This window comes from Sminthopsis crassicaudata, chromosome 3, assembly GCF_048593235.1.
Source record: "Sminthopsis crassicaudata isolate SCR6 chromosome 3, ASM4859323v1, whole genome shotgun sequence".
Taxonomy (NCBI): Eukaryota; Metazoa; Chordata; class Mammalia; order Dasyuromorphia; family Dasyuridae; genus Sminthopsis; species Sminthopsis crassicaudata.
Window position 1 is genome coordinate 224,181,146 of NC_133619.1, and position 23,401 is coordinate 224,204,546.

Genomic DNA, 23,401 nt, shown 5'->3' on the forward strand with positions numbered 1-23,401 from the left:
AAGCACTAGGGATATATACATATGTATATATAGACATATGTATATATAGACATATATACATATGTCTATATAGACAAAAATACAGTTTCTGACCTCAAGGGACATTCAATATATATATATATATTGTGTGTACATACACATAAACATATACTCCATGTATAAAAGAAGAAATCTTAAAGTGAAGGTACTAGCAATGGGAAAGGAGAGGAAAGGGAGGGTAAAAAAAGAAAGAGAGGAAAGAGGAAAGAAGGATCACCCTCTTTTCAAAGGAAAAAATTGAGCTGAGTTTTGAAAAACAGGAAGGTGGGGGTAGGAGGTAAGGAGGAAAAGCATTCCAGGCATGGTGCACAGTCATTGAAAAAGTACAGAATTAGATTCATTATTGTGCAAGATACAGCAAGGAAGCCAGAGTTATCAAATCACAGAGTGTTTTGAAGGGAGTAAGATATAAGTAGATTGGGAAGATAAGAAGGGTACAGATAAAACAGGGTTTTAAAAGCCAGATGATTTTATATTTGATGAGGTAATAGGGAGCTAATGGAATTTATTGAGTTGGTTGGTGACATAGATATATGCTTTAGGAATATCACTTTAGCAGCTTAGTGCAGGATAGATTGAAATTGGGAGAAGTTTGAGGCAGGGAAACCATTTAGAAAGCTATTGGATTAGCTCAGGTGTGAGGTAATAGAAGTCTGTATAGGATAGTGGGTGTGTGAGTACAGAATAGGCCATATATAGAAAAAATGTTTATATATGGAGAAAATGAAGTAACAAAAATGGCACTGAGGTTTTAAGTGTGGCTTTCTGGTAGTTATTCTTATTAAGAAGAAAAAAATTTTAGAAGAAAGAAAGGGTTTTGGGAGGAGGTTGGGGGGAATAAAGAGTTCAGTTTTTGACATAGTGAGTTTGAGATGTCTATGGAATATCCAGTTTAAGATTTGGAATAGGCCGTTGGTGATCTAAGACTGGTGATCAAGTGAGAGATTAGGGCTAGATAAATGAATCTAGGAATTACTTGCAGAGATAGGTTTGAAATAGGAAATAATTGATGAATACATTTGAGTGATAGATGTGAAGAAGAGAAAAAGAGGGAACTGTCAATGGATGCTCTCTTTTTTTCCATGCAAGAATAAAGCAAAATCTTAGGTTGGGAAGGTGGGGAAATGAGGCAGCATGAGAAGTTTGAGGAGGGATAAAAAATGTTTAGTATAGCCTCTGTAGTGACTGGGATAATAAATCAGTTGGAAAGCAATGAAATGAGAGCCATGAGGCAGTGAGAGCCCAGGTGAAGTTATGTAATATAAATTTATAGTTTTATACTCATTAAAGTTTTATGGTTTTCTCTAGCTCCATTCAGCAGCACATGAAGAATAAAAGTGGGGTAATAGTGGGATGTAGTCCAAGTTCGAGATTTAACAACATACAATCAACAATAAGATATGGGAGCAATGATGTTAAGTGTAAAGGATAGTGTACAGTTGAATTGATTTACCAAGCTGCTGATAAAAGAAAGAGTAATAAGTATAAACAGTAGAGGAGTGATGACCAGAAAAAGGGTGCTGGAGTGGAGAGATTAGCAGTCACTATAAGAATGTGGAATAGAATGAATGGTAAAATTATGATCAAATACAGAAATTTCAGAGTTAATAAATATGAAATTAGAGTACTTGTGGGTAATGGCAAGATCAAGGATTTTCCCATTTCTAGAGTGGTATGGAGAAGTAGATCATAGGAAATCAGGAGGTAGAGGAATTAATAAGATAAAGGTTAAAGGATTATCAATATGAATTAGAAGTCCTGTAGTTTGAGTGCAGGAGTTGCTGTGGAAAGAAAGATTGTGAGCTAGATAGTAGCTCATGGAGGAAGGAAATAGAGTGTCCTTAAAGGTTAGTAAATACTTACTAACTGCTAACGGAATACTGATTAATAAATTTGGATTGAATGAACCTTAAAAGACAGAGTTTACTCCGTGATGGTGGTAGCAAGAGGATGTGGAAGTGGTGCTTGGGAACAAGGAGTATTCTGAGCAGTAAATTCAGAGATAAGAGTGAAAGTACAATGAGTATTTGGTAGTGTGGTCAGGGATGCTCTTTCATCAAAAGAAAACCTGAAGATTGTGGGAATGTGAAAGAAAGGGATTTATCATAAAAGGAGATTTGTTAACTATGGAGGAGGATTTTCAAAGATCACAGTGAAAAGGTGGGTAGATCCAGAGTGGGATAGATGAAAGTAGAATCAAGAAAGATAAGGGCAAGGGAGTAGCAAATTGGGGTTAGAGAATATAGCTTAAACTGGGAGATTTTAAAAGTTACATAGAATCCTGTAAGAAAGATTGATATGGGTGGTGAGAAAATTTAAAAAAAGCAAAAGGAAAGGTAGCCATAAGTAAAAAAAATCTATTGGCCTAAAAATCATGAGAATGTCCTCTAGTTGGATTCCTAACCAGAATATGATAATGACTGAAGGAGCAAGTTAATTTAGCTGGTTTTGATGAATGAATATTCTTTAACTCATTGCACTGAGACAGATGGGGAATCTAACTAGGCAAAATAGCTTTGAAACTTAAATTTTCAACACTAGTGGAATAATCTATTTGTTCTTGTTTTTGTTATGATGGAAAACCAGCAAGATTAAATAAGCAGTTGTTTAGAATTTCCCTAGGAGGGAGAGCCAGGATGGTGGAGAAATGGCAGGAACTCATTGGACTTCTTCCTAATTCCCCTAGAAACAACTTTAAAATAACATCTCAAAATGAATTCTGGTGTGGCAGAATCCATAAAAAGACAGAGTGAATGTTCAGCACGAAAGATCTGTTACATAGGGGTAAGAGTCCAGCACAGTCCAGCACAGATAAAACCCAACAAGACAGCATCAGATCTTGGAGACAATTGAATTAATAGCAGTGGCTTTGGGATCTCTGAGCCTACTAATAGTAAGGGGGTTGGACAACTGGTGAGAAGAGGGATCCCTTTGTTGAACCTGTGTGCAGGATTCTGTTGCATTGACCATACATGGATGCAGGCTGTAGTTCTGGGTCACAATCCCAGGGTAAGCATACCAGAACTTGCTTCTGCAGGGAGCAGGGACTTTGGTCACAGCTCCAGGATGGAACAAAGTACTTGGGACATTCACAGACTGGAGATCTGAAAGTAGAGGAAAAATTAGGAAGAGAAATGAGAATGATTCAAGAAAATTATTTTAAAAGAGTCAAACAGTTTGGTAAGGAAACACACACAAATACTGAAGAAAATAATACTTTAAAAATACAATAGGGCAAATGTTAAAACACATACACACACAATCATTGAAGAGAAGAATCATTACAAGGCAGAAATAATCAAATGGAAAAAAATATCAAATTTTATGAAAGAGAACTTTAAAAAAAGTAGAATTGTCCTATGGGAAAAAATATACAAAAACTGACTGAAGAAAAGAACTTCTTAAAAATAGAATTAACCAAATGGAAAAGGGGTACAAAAGTTCATTGAAGAAAATGCTTAAAAATTAGAATTGTGCAAATTAAATCTAATGACTATAAATGCTATAAAAAAAAAACAAAAAACAAAATCAGAAAAATAAAAAAATAGAATAAATGTGAAATATCTCATTGGAAAAAAAAAACAACTGACCTGGAAAATAGATTTTGGAAAGATAAATGAAAAATTATTTAACTACCTGAAAGTTACAATAAAAAGGAGTATACACATCATCTTGCAAGAAATTATCAAGGAAAACTGCTCTGATATCTTAGAGCCAGAGGATAAAAAAGAAATTGAATTACTTTCGAAATCACTTTCTAAAAGAGATCCCTAAGTATACTTGAAATAAGTAATTTTAGAACAAGGTGTTAATTCAGTGGGATAATGCTTCTCTAGTTTACATGTACTTAGTACTTAGTATAGTTCTACAAGTTGATACCTATTCTATAAGATGGACATCTATGATGATGTACTTATAATAGAGTATATAAGAGCTAAAAGATCTGGCAAGGAAGACAGACTTTGAGATAGACAGAAAAGACAGAGGACTAAAGGCTGGAGGACAGACCAGAAGATAAAGACCCTTGTGGTGGCTGTCCTGTCTCCATTTCTCCACTAAGACCAAGGCCCATCTGACAGTCCCCCAGGTGAAGTAGACAGACTATGAAGGAGATAATAAAGACTTTGCGCTTCATTCCTGACTATTCTTGTGGTGATTATTCTGCTGAAAACAAGGCCCATTCAGAGAACTTCTAGAGAGCTAGCCAGAACATTACAAATGAATTACCTGAAAGTTACAATTAAAAAAGAGTATGCACATCATCTTGCAAGAAATTATCAAGGAAAACTGCTCTGATATCTTAGAGCCAGAGGATAAAACAGAAATTGAATCACTTTCTAAGTCACTTTCTAAAAGAGATCACTAAATGAAAATTCATAAAGGTGAAAACATTTATAGCCAAGTTTTTTTTTCTTTCTGATAAAGGCTTTATTCTCAAATATATAAAGAACTGAGTCAGATGTATAATAATAAAAGCCATTCCTCTTCTTTTTCTTCTTCTTGTCTCTCTCTCTTCTCTCTCCCCTCTCTCTTTCTCACCTACCTTTTGCTTCTCTTTTTCTCTCCTCCACAAACACATACAGAAACAGTATTGGATATCATTCTCATCTCTAGCAAAGAGAAAAATAAGTCATTGCTCATACCTTCTCCCCAAGTACTTCTATTAGCTCCTAAATTGTTAGTAGTAAGTTCTTGAAATTCTCAAACAAATGGTATTTTCTTGAGGCAAAATGAAAACACTTTGAAGTAGTTCATTCATAGCAAAGGAAGTGTTATAGGAGAAATATCTCCTTTTTAGTTCATGTAGTAGATAATTACTGCAAAATAAAAATACTACAATGAAGAGATTCTAGACATAAAATCCTAGATTTTTATTATGCTCAAGCATAGGTTCAGGGGAGAGTAGAAATATAATTCCTGAAAAAAAAAAACTTAGAATTCAAAAAAGGCTTTTATAGACAAATTATGTCATAGTGACAGAAAAATGATTCTTTTACATAATATGATTTTAACCTTCTTTTAGACTAAATTTTTTTAAAGATTTATAATCCCATGCTTCCTTCAGTGTCATAAATGTTGAACAAACTTCTTTAAACAGTGTCATACTCTTCTTTAAGCAGAGTATACAGCTCCCCCAAAGAAACAAACTTGGTTAAGGAGAGTCTGTAGGTAAATTTAGGTTGCAGATTAAAATATATTTAGAGGGTTCACAATGAGCTGATGAAAAAGGAATATTTAAATGTCACCAAAATAACCAGAGTTGGGGATAATTGATTCCTCTGGTTTCTTATCTGAGGAATGGTTGAGGTCTTAAGTAAATTTTTACATCCCATAGGAAAGGTTTCAGCTAGCTCAATAATTTCAACTAGGAGACATGTTCTTGACTCCCCAAATTTAAAAAAAAAACAATAAAATGAAATCAAAGATGAAAAATTATTATCACAGAAGTAATTGTTTTGTTTTGTTTGTTTGTTTGATTTTTATTTTATTTTATAATTATAATTTTTTGACAGTACATATGCATGGGTAATTTTTTACAACATTATCCCTTGCACTTACTTCTGTTCAGATTTTTTCCCTTCCTCCCCCAACCCCCTCCCCCAGATGGCAGGCAGTCTTATATATGTTAAATATATTACAGTATATTCTAGATACAATATATGTGTGTAGAACTGAATTTCTTGTTGCACAGGAAGAATTAGATTCAGAAGGTAAAAATAACAGTTTACACTCATTTCCCAGTGTTCCTTTTCTGGATGTAGCTGATTCTGTCCATCATTAATCAATTGGAATTGGATTAGCTCTTCTCTATGTTGAAGATATCCACTTCCATCAGAATACATCCTTGTACAGTATCATTGTTGAAGTGTATAATGATCTTCTGGTTCTGCTCGTTTCACTTAGCATCAGTTCATGTAAGTCTCTCCAAGCCTCTCTGTATTTCTCCTGTTGGTCATTTCTCATAGAACAATAATATTCCATAACATTCATATACCATAATTTACCCAACCATTCTCCAATTGATGGACATCCATTCATCTTCCAGCTTCCAGCCACTATGAAAAGAGCTGCCACAAACATTTTGGCACATACAGGTCCCTTTCCCTTCTTTAGTACTTCCTTGGGATATAAGCCTAGTAGTAGTATGGCTGGGTCAAAGGGTATGCACATTTTGATAACTTTTTGGGCATAATTCCAGATTGCTCTCCAGAATGGTTGGATTCTTTCACAACTCCACCAACAATGCATCAGTGTCCCAGTTTTCCCACAGCCCCTCCAACATTCATCGTTATTTGTTCCTGTCATTTTAGCCAATCTGACAGGTGTGTAATGATATCTCAGAGTTGTCTTAATTTGCATTTCTCTGATCAATAGTGATTTAGAACACTCTTTCATATGAGCAGAAATAGTTTTAATTTCATCATCTGAAAATTGTCTGTTCATATCCTTTGACCATTTATCAATTGGAGAATGGCTTGATTTCTTATAAATTAAAGTCAATTCTCTGTATATTTTGGAGATGAGGCCTTTATCAGAACCTTTAACTGTAAAAATGTTTTCCCAATTTGTTACTTCCCTTCTAATCTTGTTTGCATTAGTTTTGTTTGTGCAGAAACCTTTTAATTTGGTGTAATCAAAATTTTCTATTTTGTGATCAATAATGGTCTCTAGTTCTCCCTTGGACACAAACTCCTTACTCCTCCACAAGTCTGAGAGGTAAACCATCCCATGTTCCTCCAATTTATTTATGATTACGTTCTTTATGCCTAAATCTTGGACCCATTTTGATCTAATCTTAGTATGTGATGTTAAATGTGGGTCCATGCCTAGTTTCTGCGATACTAATTTCCAGTTTTCCCAGCAGTTTTTGTCAAATAATGAATTCTTATCCCAAAATTTGGGATCTTTGGGTTTGTCAAAGATTAGATTGCTATTTTTATTCACTATCTTGCCCTGTGAACCTAACCTATGCCACTGATCAACTAGTCTATTTCTTAGCCAATACCAAATGGTTTTGGTGACTGTTGCTTTATAATATAGCTTTAAATCAGGTACACTTAGACCACCTTCCTCTGACTTTTTTTTTCATTAGTTCCCTTGCAATTCTCGACCTTTTATTCTTCCATATGAATTTTGTTGTTATTTTTTCTAGGTCATTAAAATAGTTTCTTGGAAGTCTGATTGGTATAGCACTAAATAAATAGATTAGTTTATGGAGTATTGTCATCTTAATTATATTCGCTCAGCCTATCCAAGAGCACTGAATGTCTTTCCAATTATTTAAATCTGACTTTATTTTTGTGGCAAGTGTTTTGTAATTTTGCTCATATAATTCCTGATTCTCCTTTGGTAGATATATTCCCAAATATTTTATACTATCGACCGTTATTTTGAATGGAATTTCTCTTTGTATCTCTTGCTGTTGGATTGTGTTGATAATGTATAAAAATGCTGAGGATTTATGTGGATTTATTTTGTATCCTGCTCACAGAAGTAATTGTTATTCAATTCCTTGTCATTGAAACAAGAAGGGTAACTTTTGAGTTAAAAGAAATAAAATGTAGCTCTCCACACCCTTCCCTGCCCAGTTCTTCTTAAAATTAACTGGAAAGTTTTCAAGACTTCTAAATATTATGAAGAACAGACATAGATCCACAGACATTTTTGTGAGCCCACTGATGACCCTTTATCACCTTTATCACATATGAGACAGAATTTTAATGATTGTAATAACCTTAAAACTTCCTGATCTCTGTTACATTTCCAATGTTGGTGATGCCATGGGAAGACATTTTTTGGTTTCATGTGTTAGGTGAGCAACTTTTAAAATATATGATTGATTTGTGTTAATTCATTATTTCAGATTTGAAAATTGAACTTCTCTTCATAAATATTTTAGGTGACTATAACATAGTCCATACTCAATTAAAAGGAGATGTGAAAATATGGGATGTTGTCAAATTTTTTGTTTTGTTTTTAGTTTATATTTTTGTGCTATTTGAGGTAACTTTTTGTTGAAATTCTAAATTTCCCTTCCCTATTCTCTTTTCCTTTTAAACAACAGTTACTTCAGAGTCAATGACTGATCAACTGAAATAAAGATTTGATAATTATAATAGTAACTTTATGGGTTGCAAAGCTCTTTATAAAATCATCGTATTTTATCTTTATAACAACCCTAGGAGGAGATACTATTATTATCTCCATTCTATATATCAGAAAATGAGGCAGACAGAAATGACATTGTCATATAGGTAAGACTGGATTTGATACAAGTCTTCTTGATTCTAGATTCAGCCTTCTATATCTTGTACCACCTACGTGACATATCTTTAAATAACTCTATCATACGAAGGGGGACTGAATCTAACAAAAATTTATTAAATGCCTATACAATACACATCTGTCATCTATATGTATCAAAATTGTAGTCTATATAACATTAAATATATAAAAATGATATGATTTGTGTGATCCTGACCAAATCAACTAGGTTTCAGAGAATATATGCTCCGTATAGATAAAGAGAGTTTCCTCACTGGTAGCTTCCTATTCCAAAGAAATTAATGATCAAGTCAAAAGAAAAGGAAAGAAAGACATATGTCAGGCCCTATGTTAGGTGCTTAGGGTCTCTTTGGGTCTCACTCTCAAGTTCTTTCTAAGGAACGTCGGTATTGATTGCATAACATAGGAGACATTGGCACAGAGACCATTTAGCATGGCATGCTCTCTTCAAAGAAGGTGCTCTTCCCTATGAGCAAAACAGAGTTGAAATGACTTAAAAGAACTACAAGATACACAAATTTGAGAATCCACCCCAAAGAATCACATAGATGTGATCAATCTATGATAGAGCACTTTGAGCTCATATTGGTCTCATTAACCAGTCAGAACACAGCATAACTAGATTTTAACATAGAGATGTCAGTTTAGTTCTCTTTGAGAACAAAGGACAAAAACCAACCAAGTGTTAGAGGTACAGAGTCCAAAATGAAACATCCCCTATACTCAAAGCCTTTATATTTTATTGAAGGAAATACATATACATATACATATATAGGAAATATAGGGAAAGACAATGAATGCATGACTTTATTGTTATAGGACATTCTCAGATGAGGAAATTATCTTTCTCAATTGCAACTCAGAGTCAATCTGAAAAGGTTACCCTGAACATTCAGAGGTTAAGTAACTTGTCCAGGATTAAACTGGACTGAAAAAGCAAGATTTCAACCCAGAACTCCCAAGTTCCAAGAATATTTTCCCTACCCATCACCCCGCATTGCCTTTTTAAAATGAAATATATATATAAAAAATAAATGCAGGGTTTTGGTTTTGCTTTGTGGGGAAGTGATGCAGTCATTAGGACCTCTCTCTTTTGTAGGACTGGTTGTCAAGATGTTTTGGATCAAAGAGAAGATCCTGGAAATTGAGATTTTTTTAATTATAAAGAATTTTTGATATATAGAGAAAGCCCTCAAGCATCTGGACTGGAGAAAGGAGAAAACCACGTGGACAAAATAAAACTTACTGTAGCATAATTTCTATTCCACAGTCTCCTTAGGGAATGAAATAGAGTTCTGACTTCAGAGACAATTAGCTTCTTAGTTATGATGCTTTTGTCTTATTTGGAAAGCATACAAACCGATGAAATGCTTATTTTAATCATAAAAATATTGGATGAAACTATATTTGATTCATATGAGTAAATTAATCGAATTTTTCCTATTTTACCATGTGAATGTCTGTGTACTGTGTATGCAAACTTTTTATTACTTTTTTTGGCTCTACATTACCAGATCAAGCTTAAATCAAAGGCAGACATACTTTCAGTCATGGTTCCTATTTCTGGGCTCACTTTACCCCATATTTCCAACTGGTGGCTTAGAACATGCATAGCTGCCAAACCACAGAAACACAAAAAGCCTAATATTTTCCTTGCTTTTGATTTTTAAGTGTATACAAACCCAGGTTTATGGGAATTTGGTTCTCCTAACTAAGTATGTGTTTTAGAGGAATTGGTCCCTTTTTCCTCTCACATTTTGCAATACATTGTTTATTAATACTTGTAATTATAGACATATAATGCACACACGTGATAAACAGCCACATCATGTGAAAAATATTATTAACTTTAAGCATAACTTCTCTGTGTGATCATAACCTATATAAATTACCTCTAAAAACAGAAAATGAAAGTAGGTCATATGTGAAACTCTGCATTTTCATATTTTTTCTTCTTCTTTCTGACATCAATATGTCTTGAAATCTGATGCAGTTTGCTTTCACAGAATCAATGGCTAAGTAATGGCAGCATGATAACAAGAATATATCACTGTGATAAATAACCAGTATCTCCAGATCATCTATATTGCCCTTGTGTGTGTAAAAGGAAATGCATTTATTTAAGTGTCATAAATGGCCACTTTGATTAATGTTATTAGTTGCCCTGGATGAGATGCTGAGATTAAAGAACTGGATTGTTAAACTGTATTCATTCATGATTTTGAAAGAAAGAAAGAACCAAACATTTTTATCTCCTGGATATTTATGAGAAGGGTAACAGTATCACACTGAGGAGAGAAAACAATTATCCATTTGTCTGAAGCAAAAAAAGGAAGTTATTCATAGATGCTTTTTCCCCCTAGTGAGATTGACTCATGTTCAATATAACATAGCAATAGTACAAAATCACAGATTTAAAATTATGACAATGGTCTTATTTTTAAATGTTTTGAATAAGAAATAGAGAAATGTTTAAGACTGAATGATTCATTTTCTTTTGAGGGGATTTATATGAGTAGAGCTTTTCCTTTCAAATACCTCAAGCATTGTGATATCCTGAGGAAGTAAGCTATATTTTCAGAAATTTATCCTATTGTTTGTGAGGTTTATGGAAATAGCTAAATATTTACTTGGAAATTAATAAACTGAAATGATTTTTGTTCATAGTCAACAGAAGCACTGATGTCATAACAATTTTCTAAAAGTCATTCATCAGTTAACATCTTTAAAGATGTTAGTTTTAGTCAGTCCATACTTAGATTTCTTTAAGGTTTGGGGTCCTAGAAAACTGAATGTACAAAGGACAAAATCTCAAGGAAAGCTATATTCACAAAAATGAGGGCCATAAAGTTCCAAAGTTAATTTTTCCCCATGTCAGTTTTGAGAAAATTTGCTATGAAGAGGTATATAGCTTCCTTCCAGGATCATTTCAGGGGTGTAAAAAAGAATGCTGCTTTGATTTATTTCCTCAATCTGTGTAGCAAAAATGTGTGTGGATTGGTAAATATGTTATGTTTGTTTGCCAGGCAAGTTTATCTTGCTTTTTTTTTTCTCCTGGAAAATGGCTCTGAAGTCTCAACAGCTGTGTTGACTGAATGAACTAAACCCACCTGGTCCAGACTGAGTATAACAAAAACCAAAGTTGGGAAGTTCAAGCAGTTTTAAGCATATGGCAGGAGAAAGCTGTGGTATTAAAAAAGGCCACAGAAGGAGGCAGCTATGAAGTCCTACAAAGTCCCAGAGAACAACCAGGTGCCAGGGCCCTAAGGTTAGACTCATGTTTTCAAGGGATGATAATTATAGCATAAAATACTGAGGCTAAGATTTGGGCTGGAAATGTTCCCCACCACCACCTCTAAATTTTAAAATAAACAATCAACTCTGGGCTCTGGGCATGGGAATTTAAAGACCATAAAGTAATTTTTTTAAAGGGTGGCTGAATTTTAGTCCTAGGGTAATGTTCAACAGAGAGGTGAAGGGCCAACTCCTAGCCTGGTGTGGATGAAAGAGTCCTGGGTTTGGTTTGAAGCTTAGTTCTGTTTTCTTACAAGCATGTATAATTTGGCACATGCTTACTTTCCTTTCTGGGTCTCAGTTCCATCACCTTTAACATGTGGATACTCTCACTGCCTACCTCATCGAGTTGTTGTGAGTACCCAATGAGCTAATGTGTTTTTAACCACAAAATGCAACATAACTGTGAACCATACATAATTGTATACATGTGCATTTCTTCTGTAATCTCTACTGGCAACATCTAATTCCTGTGCCAAATTCATAGTTTCCCTGGAACATATTTGTGGCCAGACTGCTGAATGCATGCATTCCCCAGCTGTTGGCTTCCTTGGAAATTTTTTTCATGTCTAATCATTTAGGAAAGTTCTATTAGACATAAAATAGTATTTTTATTCTAAAATCACGCTGCAGGTACTCTACTGACAAAAATGGGAAAAAGAGGAAAATTGGCAGATGGTTTTGAAATAATTTATTATAAATCATTTGAGAAGCTGAGTAGGGGAAAGGTGTTGTCTTATGACTCATAATGCTTAATTCTGCACACTGTAAAATGAAAAATCAAATTAAACTTCAAAAATAACATATATCACACTGTTAAATATATCAACCAGAAATGGTATTTAAGCCTAGAATTCCTTGACCTTTGGCTTATTACTTACTTCTTATCAATTCTTGACCATAGCTTAACACATTATTCAAATATTCTTGAGTTGCTGGATAATATTGGGGAAAAATCATTGGATCTGCTATAAATTCATACAATAGTCCTCACTGTTGCATGGCCATCTTTTTATCAGCAAACCTCTCTGATAAGTTATTTTTCTGAATTTTTATATGTTTTCCCAGATATTTTATTCTCTGTCCTTAATCATTCATTGCCATCTCCATTCTGCTCTCTTAGAAGATGATTTTAACTCCAATTTTATTGAGGAAATTAAGATAATTTTCCATAAACCTTATTTCTTTTATACTCACACTTCAAAATCTTTCTTACAGCATTATCTATGCTCACTATTTCTGCTTCTGTTGGGGAATATGAGTTGGTTCTTCTCTTTGTCAGGTTCAATTACTCTATAACTTGTTCTCATTGTCAATAATTTCCATAGAGAAATTCTGCTCAGAGAGAAGACTATTTCTCTTTTTTTCTTATCTTAAATATTTCCATTTATTGGTTCTTTTCCCACTGTTTACAAGCATGTTCTGGTTTCCCTAATCTTTAAAGAAGAATATCTTGTGTCTACTCTACACATGCTATTTTTGGTATTGAAACTACCAAGATTTGCCACTTACTACCTGTGTGACCTTGGGCCATGTCTATTATCCTCCTTCAGCATGAATTTTCTCCTCTGTAAAATGATGGAGTTGGACTAGAAGACCTTTGAAGTTCTTTTCACTTCTAGATCCATGATTCTCTAATTCCTCCCTTTCAGTATTAAACCCTTTGAAATAATACACTATACTTCCTGCCCAATTTCCTCACCACCCACTCACTCTTCTATCTTTTGAAATCTAGTTCTTGCTTGACATAGCATTTTAAACATAGTCAATACTTAAACTGGTTACTTTGTGGAACTGGAGCTAACTATGGATATGTACCTGTTCATAAGTGAAGGGAATTAGGAACTAAGGATTCTGGAGCTATATTTAGATTTTGAACCCTGGCCCTGCATCATGAGATATGTCTAAGCCTGGATAAATTGCTTAATTTCTCAAGACTTCAGTTACCTCATCTGGGAAATGATATGGGTAAACTTGATGGTTTCTAAAGCCTTAATTCTATGATCATTTAGATGGCAGTAAAAAAAAAAATTACAAAAAAAGGAAGGCCAAGGGAATTAGAATGCATGTCTAAAGCTGTTCAGGCATGCGTTTTTCCTCAGTTCATACTCAATTTTAACCTCAAGATCAAAATAGTCAATTAACTAGCAGATGTATGGCTTTCAACATGTTTGCCAGTCTGTGTCAACTGTTTAATGGTATGAAAACCTCACAAATATGAACTAGGAGGGGAGAAACATTGGGAAATCAATCCCTCTTAACTGTCATATTTTTTGGTTTTGGATAATCAAAAATGTAACTATATTCTTTTGGAAAATCTCTACAAGGATTAAAACAATGTTCTTCTTATATGATGACTATCAATTGGATCTAATAATATTTCATAGTTCCTTACTCTTGGAAAACACTGAGCTGCTTTTGAATTGTCAGCTAAGTCATTACCCTGTGTGAGTGATAACAAACCAGGCCAGGACACAGGCTACGTGGTGAGTCAATTTGATACATAAAACTGGAAACAAAGCTTCTTTTTTGAGAGTTAAAATGTTTAACTTTATTTTTGTATTTGGCTCTCTTTGGTAATTTGATGAAGACTATGGACTAATTCTCAGAAGTATTTTAAATGCATAAAATTAAATACATAGGATTACAAAAGACACCAATTTTATTGAAATATAATTATCAGTTGTAGAAATATGTATAGAAAAAGTGTACATTTTAACATATATTAGATTACTTGCCATCTAGGGGAGAGGGTTAGGGAAAGGAAGAGGAAATTTGGAATATAAGGTTTTGCAAGGGTCAATGTTGAAAAATTATTCATGCATATGTTTTAAAAATAAAAAGCTTTAATAAAAAAAAGAAAAGAAATATAATTATCAGATTACTTTTAGAAATAAATTGATGGCCTCCAGGTTAAGAATTCCTATTATACAATACAAGTTCAGAAAATAGATCTGATTATAAAAAGAAGTTCACAGAAGGAACATTTCAAAAAGAATGGAAGGAAATAATTATTTATTAAGTACCTATTATGTTCCAGTACCTACTAAGTACTTAAAAATACTATCTTATTTGATCATTAGAGCAAACCTGAGAAGTAATGTTATTATGATCCTCATTTTAAAATTAAAGAAACTGGGGCAGAAATTAAGTGACTTGCCCAGAGTAACACAGCTAAAAAATGTCTAATATCAGATTTGAATGAGATTTTCCTGGCTTCAAACTTAGTTCTCTATTCACTGTAACAACTAACTGCCTGGAATTCAACAGTAATACCAAAAGAAAATTTGATTTCTTGGATAACATATAAACAAAGGTAGGTCAAGCTGGAATATAACCATAGAGACAGATGAAAGATACTTTGAAGGTATATCAAGAGATTTTGAGAGATGTAGTTTCTTTCTTTTTTGTGGGGTGGTGGTGCTAGTGAGGCAATTGGAGTTAAATGATTTGCCTAGGGTTACACAACTAGTGAGTGTTAAGTGTCTGAAGGCAGATTTTGAACTCAGGTCCTCCTGACTTCACAGTCAGTGCCCTATCCACTTGACATCTAGCTGACATCTTTATACATATTCTCAAAAGTCAAAACATAGTCTTTGGGTAATCCTATGGCATCAGCAAGAAAATTAATCCACTGAAAGTAACGATACAAAATGAGAAAGCCCAAACTCTGAGAGACTAGTCAACATAGAACCAATATCAAGACTGCCCTCATTCTTAGCTGTTTAACTTTTTAATTAAGATTCTTTGAATTAATCCCTACTCTTTAAGATTTGCTCCTGAAGTTAGGCATGAAGATGTATGCAGCTGCCAGAGGTAGAAGAGCAATCAATAGTCTGGCACTAGGCATGCCATGAACATTTGCATTTTAAGTGTAGTCGTGGAATGTAAAAGGACAACAGTTGCAAGAGATGAACAGTTTCATGATTGGGTAACTAATATATTTTGTGCTCATTTTTAACTAGTGATAATGAAAACTATGTAAATTTAATAAAGGAAGTAATATGCCTTTGTATTGACTTCCAGCATCAAGTGCAATGATTTGTACTGAGGAAGGTGACCTAGGCATAATAAACCTAAAACTATACCATAAAGTGCCAATGGAATAGGCTAGGTCAAGACACAACAGTCAATGATGACAGTAATCTAATATTTGATAAACCCAAAGAACTTCTGGGATAAGAACTCACTGGATGACAAAAATTGCTGGGAAAATTGGAAAATAGTATGGCAGAAATTAGTCACTGACCATCATCTAACAACCTATACTAAGATAAGGTCTAAATAGGTGTATGATTTAGACAGAAAGACTGATACTATAAGCAAATTAGGAGGGCAAAGGATAATTTACCTGTCAGATCTGTGGAGAAGGAAGAAATTAATAATTAAAGAAAAATCAGAGAACATTAAAAAATGCAAAATGGACAATTTTGAATACATTAAATTAAAAAGGTTTTGCACAAACAAAATAAGTTCAGCCAAGATTAGAAAACAGAAAGCTGAAAAACAAATTTCACAGCCTGTGCTTCTGATAAAGGCCTCATTTCTGAAATATATAGAGAACTTGGTCAAATTTATAAAAATACAATCATTACCCAAATGATGAATGGTCAAAGGATATGAAAAGACAATTTCTAGTCATATAAAAAAATTCTCTAAATCACTATTGATTAGAAAAATTCAAATTAAGACAACTCTGAGGTATGACTTCACACCTCCCAGACTGGTTAAGATAACAGGAAAAGATATGATAAGTGTTGATGGGAATGTAGGAAAACTAGAACACTAATGCATTGTTTGTGGAGCTATTGTTGTCTTGGAGAAGGAGAGGCTATAGGAGGAAGGGAAAAAAATTTGGAACACAAAGTATTACAAAAATGAATGCTGAAATTATCTTTATATGTATGTGGGAAAATAAAATATTACTGAAAATTAAAAAAAAAACATTAAAAATTCCAATGATTTGTATTAAATATGATATTTAAAATGATTTACAAGATTCTACTGGATAAAAAATGATATATGTGGCTAGAGTCTGAAAATAGCATATGGTTTCTAGATATTTTATTTAAATTACCTTTGGAGATAAGGAGGGCAGCTAGGTGATACAGTGGATAGAACTGTGGGCTTGGATTAAACAAAATTATCTTTGTGAGTTCAAATCTGGTTTTATATACTTACTAACTTTATACTCCTTTTAAAAATAGCATTTTATTTTTCCAAATACATGCAAAGTTAGTTTTCAACATTCATCTTTGCAAAACCTTGTATTTCAAATTTTTCTCTCTTTTTCTCCCTCCTCTCTCCCCAAGACAGCAAGCAATGAAATAAAGATTAAACATGTGCACTTCTTCTAAACATATTTCCATACTCATCAGATACCAACAATGTGAAAATGTTATGCTTTGAATCACAGTTTCCATAGTTCTCTCTCTGGAGATATATGGTACTTTCCATTATACGTTTATTGGAATTGCCTTGAATCACCACTTTGTTAAGAAGAGGCAAGTTCATCACAGCTGATCATCACATAATTTTGTTATTACTATGTACAATGTTCCCTTGGCTCTGCTCACATCACTTATAATCAGTTCTTGTAAGTCTTCAGGCTTTTTTGAAATCAGCCTTCTTACCATTTCTTATAGAACAATAATATTCTATAACATTTATATATCATAACATTTTAGTCATTCCCCAATTGATGGACATCCACTTCAATTTTCAATTTCTTGCCACTACAAAAAAGGCTGCTATAAACATTATTGTATGTGAGTCCGTTTCCATTTTTTATGATCTCTTTGGGATATATACCCAGTAGAGACATTGCTAGATCAAAGACTATGCACAGTTTTATAGCCATTTGAGTGGTTCCAAATTGCTCTCCAGAATGATTGGGTCATTTCAGAAATTCACCAATAATGTATTAGTCTTTCATTGTTTTCCACATCCCCTCCATCATTTATCATTATCTTTTCCTGTCACCTTAGTCAATCTCAGAGGTATTAAATTGTACCTCAGAGTTGCCTTAATTTCTAGCTATATAATCCTGAACAAATAGCTTAATCCTGTTTCACTCAGTTGTTCATCTATAAAATGAACTAGAGGAGGAAATGGCAAACTTACTCCAGTAATCCTAATTAAATCATAAAAAATCTGACACAACTAAAATGATCAAACAAGTACAAAAAGAGCCCAGAAAGACAAAGTTAGGGGTGAAGTGAGGGAAATATTATTTTATGACTCTAAAGGCTAACAATACTGAGTAAGATAAAATGAAGTAAAACTCCAAACTATTCATACAAAAGCCACCATCACATCAATTCACTCAAAGTGACCAACATTTGTTTCTGCTCATTAGGAATTGATGGCTAGAGGATTATTGAATTGAACCTTCTTTGAAGTAGCCCATATTTCATCTCTATATAGCAGCTGACTGAAGAATATTATTCATTGTATTCAAAGTTCCAAATAAAAAGTACTCAAAATGAAATTGGTAATAGATATCTCAAGCCAAAAGAAAATAAGAAATTGAGTGAATTACTTACACATATAGGAAAGATTAATGCCCTAATTGCTCTCCAAGTTAAACATTATAGCCACCTATAATGCAACCATAAATATTAGAAGCTTTCCTAGCTTCTGTGAATGTAGCTATATTATGACATGTATTAAGATACAGTTTCCAGGTTTTATGAATAACTTGCCAACTCTCTCTATTTGTTGTAAGTTGTTTTATTGTACATTTGGAATCTAACTTCATAGTCAATTAAGTGCTTGAAGCAAAGGTAGAAAAGGTATTGAAATTAAAGAAAGGAAAAGCATCTGAATTATATATATATATATATATATATATATATATATATATAGAGAGAGAGAGAGAGAGAGAGAGAGAGAGAGAGAGAGAGAGAGAGAGAGAATGAATTTATGCTGAAGGTGATAAAATTGTGGGCTTTGAGCAAACAATACAGAAAGTATCTGAAAGGAGGGCTAGATAACAAAGGCTTAGAAAAAAAAAGTCTCAGGTCTTACTAACACTGAAAAAAAGGCGAAGGAGATAATATTACTAATGAATGATATATATTTATATTTTGTTAACTAAAAAATTCCACATGAATCATCTAAACACATTCTGAGGGCATCCCTGATTTGGTTATTCAGAGAACAAGCAGGAATTTGCAAGCACTGTTCAATAATGGCTATATCATATCCTTACAATCTAACAAGATGCAGACACTATTCTTTTTATTGTCTGTTGATAACAGGAAAACCACTTAATTTGGTCAAATAAAACAATTCCTTGTTAACTCTTTTACAACAAGATGTCTCTCATCCATATATCAAGATCATTCAGGATTCCTTAGAAAATCTAACAGCAGAAATAACCCTGGCCAATGACACCTGAAAATAAATAACAAAGTAGGCATAAAATCAGGAGATTTATATTTACCAGCATTATTTACTTTTATAATGGAGGAGAAGTAATATAAAACCCTGGTTGAAGAGAAATTCTCTGTGAAGAATGAAGTATTCCAGAAATAGATTTCTATTTGTGGATGATACTATACTAGTTTCACTGAGTCCCAGTACGTTGGTGAAATTCATAGAAGAGATCTATAACCCCCCGAAGGAATTTTACCACACAGGAAAAATTGAGTGCATGAAGAATGTTTATAGCTGAGATGCCAATATATTTGGATAGGTGCTATAGAATCTATCTAACATATTTGGAATACACATTACAAATGGAGAAAGTTTAATAGGAGAATTTGTTGGCTTGCTTTCAGGAAATTTGTAAGATAAGATTCTTTTAATGACTCTTTTCTTTGAAAGCAAAAGCCTCTGTTTTCCATGCTAACATTTCATTGCTGTTACTGTATAGTGGCAAGAAGCGAAGTACTGCCTCCAAAAAACTAAAGATGGATATCACACAGAGATCAATGGAAAGATTGCAAAATGTAAACAATGAGGAATTCTGAAAACACAGGAGCAAAATATGACAACAAAGAATTTTATGATAGGAGGAAAAATGGACTAGTTATAAGGCAAGAGAGAGGGAAAAACAGATGGCTAGTCATTGGTTTCTCACATGATTTGAAGAAAAATTCGGGAAGGCCTTACACATATTGATTGGAACCCTATGGTGAATTTTTAGGAGAATATAGACAGGAACCTCAGGATGGGAAAAGTATGAATAACGTGATGTGAATTTGGGAGGGAGTTATTTGAGTATTTTTGAATATGTACCCCATTCCTCCATATTTTAAAGACATCCAAACCTCAGCTGTGTAAGTGAGTGAAGAAGAGAACCACATGGAAGGACAATATTCACAGATAATCTTGAAAATTAATAATTATGTCTCAACTCCCTCATCACATTTCTATTATAAGTTTTATAAGTTAATAATGAAATTGTCTCATTTGAATTGTATACTATTCTTTGTGCTAAGAAACAAGTTAGAAGACTTAAAAATAAATTGTAGGGGAGAAAAGAAGAAAAAACAAATGGCCTGGGTAGACTTAAGTTTAGCATTTAACTCTTGGATAATAATGTGTAAATATATTTAAAAGTATGAAGGTCTCTATAAATCTAAGCTGGTATTATTATTATCATTTCAATCAGACAAGTCAAAAAGATAATATAATAATTAGACGAGAACTCAGTAACCATTTAAGTCCTAACACTACTTGAAAATGACCATGGAAAGAAGCCACTAATTTTCCAAGTAACCCCTTCAATTTTTAAAATTAGTTTTCACTACTTAAAAGATCTTCTCACTTATGCTAATTTCCGTATTTATTAGATAATTTAAATAATTTCCCCTTTTTCTTTTTCATTAGAATGATTTTTTGCTTATGTCACAACACTTCTCTGTACAGCAGATTTGTCCTATAGAATCTTAGGACAAATAATCCCAATTTTCCTTTTCTTTAACTCTTTGAGATCAGCTCTCCCAAAAGTCTAGAATGAATATCATCTACCCTCACTCCCAGCTTCTTTTTCATTGATAAAGCATTCCAGGTAGTCATGGTCATTTTCTTCCAAAGTTCCTGTCATTTCTACTTTTGCAGCCAATTCTTCTTTAGTGGTAAGAAATAGTTTGGTTTAATACCTGGTCCTTAAGAAAGCTAGCCAGTAAACCTCAAGGTATCTTTAGAGGTTAAAAAAAAATGCTTTTAAGAGCATCTCTAGGTAATACCCTATGTGGACAGGAGAGAAGGAGGGAAGGAAAGAAGGAGAGAGGGAAGAAAGGAAGGAAGGAAGGAAGGAAGGAAGGAAGGAAGGAAGGAAGGAAGGAAGGAAGGAAGGAAGGAAGGAAGGAAGGAAGGAAGGAAGGAAGGAAGGAAGGAAGGAAGGAAGGAAGGAAAGAAGAGGAGAGGGAGGGAAGGAGAGAGGGAAGAAGAAAGGGAGGAAGGGAGGGAGGGAAGAAGGAAGGAATGAAAAGAGGAAGGAAGATGAAATGGGAGACTTTGGCCTTCCAATTGGCTGCTTATGGATCCTAGGCCAAGGGTCCTCATTGACTCAGATTAAATATCAATAGCAATCATTTCTGCTTTGGCAAGAAACTCTGAGGGTCTTCCTCTCCCAGATTCATTCATTTACATATTTATTTATTTAGATTTTTTGACTAAGCTAAAGAGGAGATTCTTTTCTCAATTGCTACCTAGCCTTACTCTCTTACTGGATGCAGCTTCAGTCAAACTGAGACCTGTTGAAGATCTTAGCTTAAAAAGGTTATGATCTCCCACTGCATCCAGGACTATCTCCAGTAATCCAGATCTATATCTGACCCCTGGACCCAGGTGTCTCTGGAGGGGAAAGTGAGGCAGGTGATCTTGAACAGCCCTTCCTCACTTAAATCCAGTTCACTTACATGCCATGGCACGACCTCCCTAATGTCATGGTCCTCTGAGAACAAAGGACAAACAACAACTTCTGGTACGAATTATGTCTAGAATAGCAATTCCATTTGTTACTACTTCTGCCTTTGGAAACAGTGAAATTATTATTAAGACAAACCAAGAAATTATTTGCCACTCTGCTTTTGGCAGAAATTCAATTCAATTGAAGAAACATCTATAAAGCTCCATCTATGTATCAAGTCCTGTGGTAAGCACTAAGGATCCAACAATTAAATAAAAAGAGAATTGTAGCAGATATCTAGATAGCTGAATTTCTTTTTTCACTGTAAAATTTTGATTCTGTGTCAACTTTATCTATCTATCTCTAGGAGTCACTATTCCTTTCCTTAAATCAGACCTTAGACTGTTTATGGTGCTGATAAAGTCTTTGAAGTAAATTCTAAAACAGGAATTCTGAAAATGTATTGAATTACTTTATCAACCACTAATCCATGACTTTGCCTCTATATTATTAATTTTAACTATTTCAAGAGCACTCTTTTACTTATTTAACCATTTAAAAGAATTTTCAAAGACTGAACAAAAATAATTTTTTTAACAAACATACAAGAACTTCAGTACTCAGAAATGTTATCTTTGAAAATGTTCTCATTGGTAGATAATGAATTTATTCAATTAGTGGTGATAAAGTAAAACAATTTTATGAATTTAGGATCAAATATGCTTAACTAGAAAGCTCTGAGGATTATTTGATTTCATTATTTTGTTTGTTTTTACATTATAAATCTGCAATTGGTAAGTGATCTGCCCTACATTCTATCCCTTTCAAATCTTCTTCAATATATTATCCACTCAATTATTTTTCCCTGTCTCTGTCTCTGTCTTTCTCTGTGTCTCTGTCTGTCTTTCTCCTCTGCTTCAACCTCTCCATATGTACTGGTTCCTTCCCTATTACTTTCAAATTGCCCAAGTCTTCTACATCCTTAAATCATCTTCACTAGATCCTACCATCATCTAAAAAAGTTACCTCCATTTATTATCTCTACTTTGTCATCTCTCACTAGCTCAACTTTTTGCAATATATCTTCTGTTTTTATCATCAAAGAGAAACTATTTTTCTATGTTATTATGATTCCTTAATTGATAAATAAGAACTTTTCTTAGTCCTCTTTGTTCTCAACATATCTGCTACATTTTTAATAGTGCTGAACATCTTCTTCTAGGTATACTCTTCTCTCTGAATTTTTGTAATAATACTGTCTCTTGCTTCTGCTTCTACCTGTCTCACTGTTTCTTCTTAGCCTCCTCATCCATAATTGGAGTAATTGTGAATATTCCCCAAAGCTCTATCCCAGGTTTTTGCTCTTCTCTTTCTTATGTTCTCTTTATGACCTGAGATCCTATGAGTTTGGTTATCTCAATGAAGATAATTCATCTATCTATCTATCTATCTATCTATCTATCTATCTATCTATGTTTCAATCTTTCTATTTAGCCTCAGTATTTTATCTGGAGCATTAGTCCTATAACAAAAACTGCTTATGGTGGATTCCAAAATGACTACTATAGAAACATCTCAAACTCAAAACAACAAAAACAGAATTTCCCCTAAAACTTGTCTCTCTTTCAAACTTCCTAATATCTTTCTTTTATCTGCTTTCAATTTCATGTTCATAACCTCAGTATTATCTTTGACTCCTCACTTTCCTTCACCACATACATGATCAATTGAGTACCAAATTTTGTTATTTTTTTCCTCCAGTACATTTTCCCTATCTGATCCTACCTCAGCTCAATTTTTGATCTCACCTACATTGTTGCACTGGCCTCCTAATGGGTTTTATTGCCTCATGTCTTTCACCAAACATATCCACCTTCCATTTAGCTTCCAAAATTATTTTCCTTTAGCCCAGATATGGTC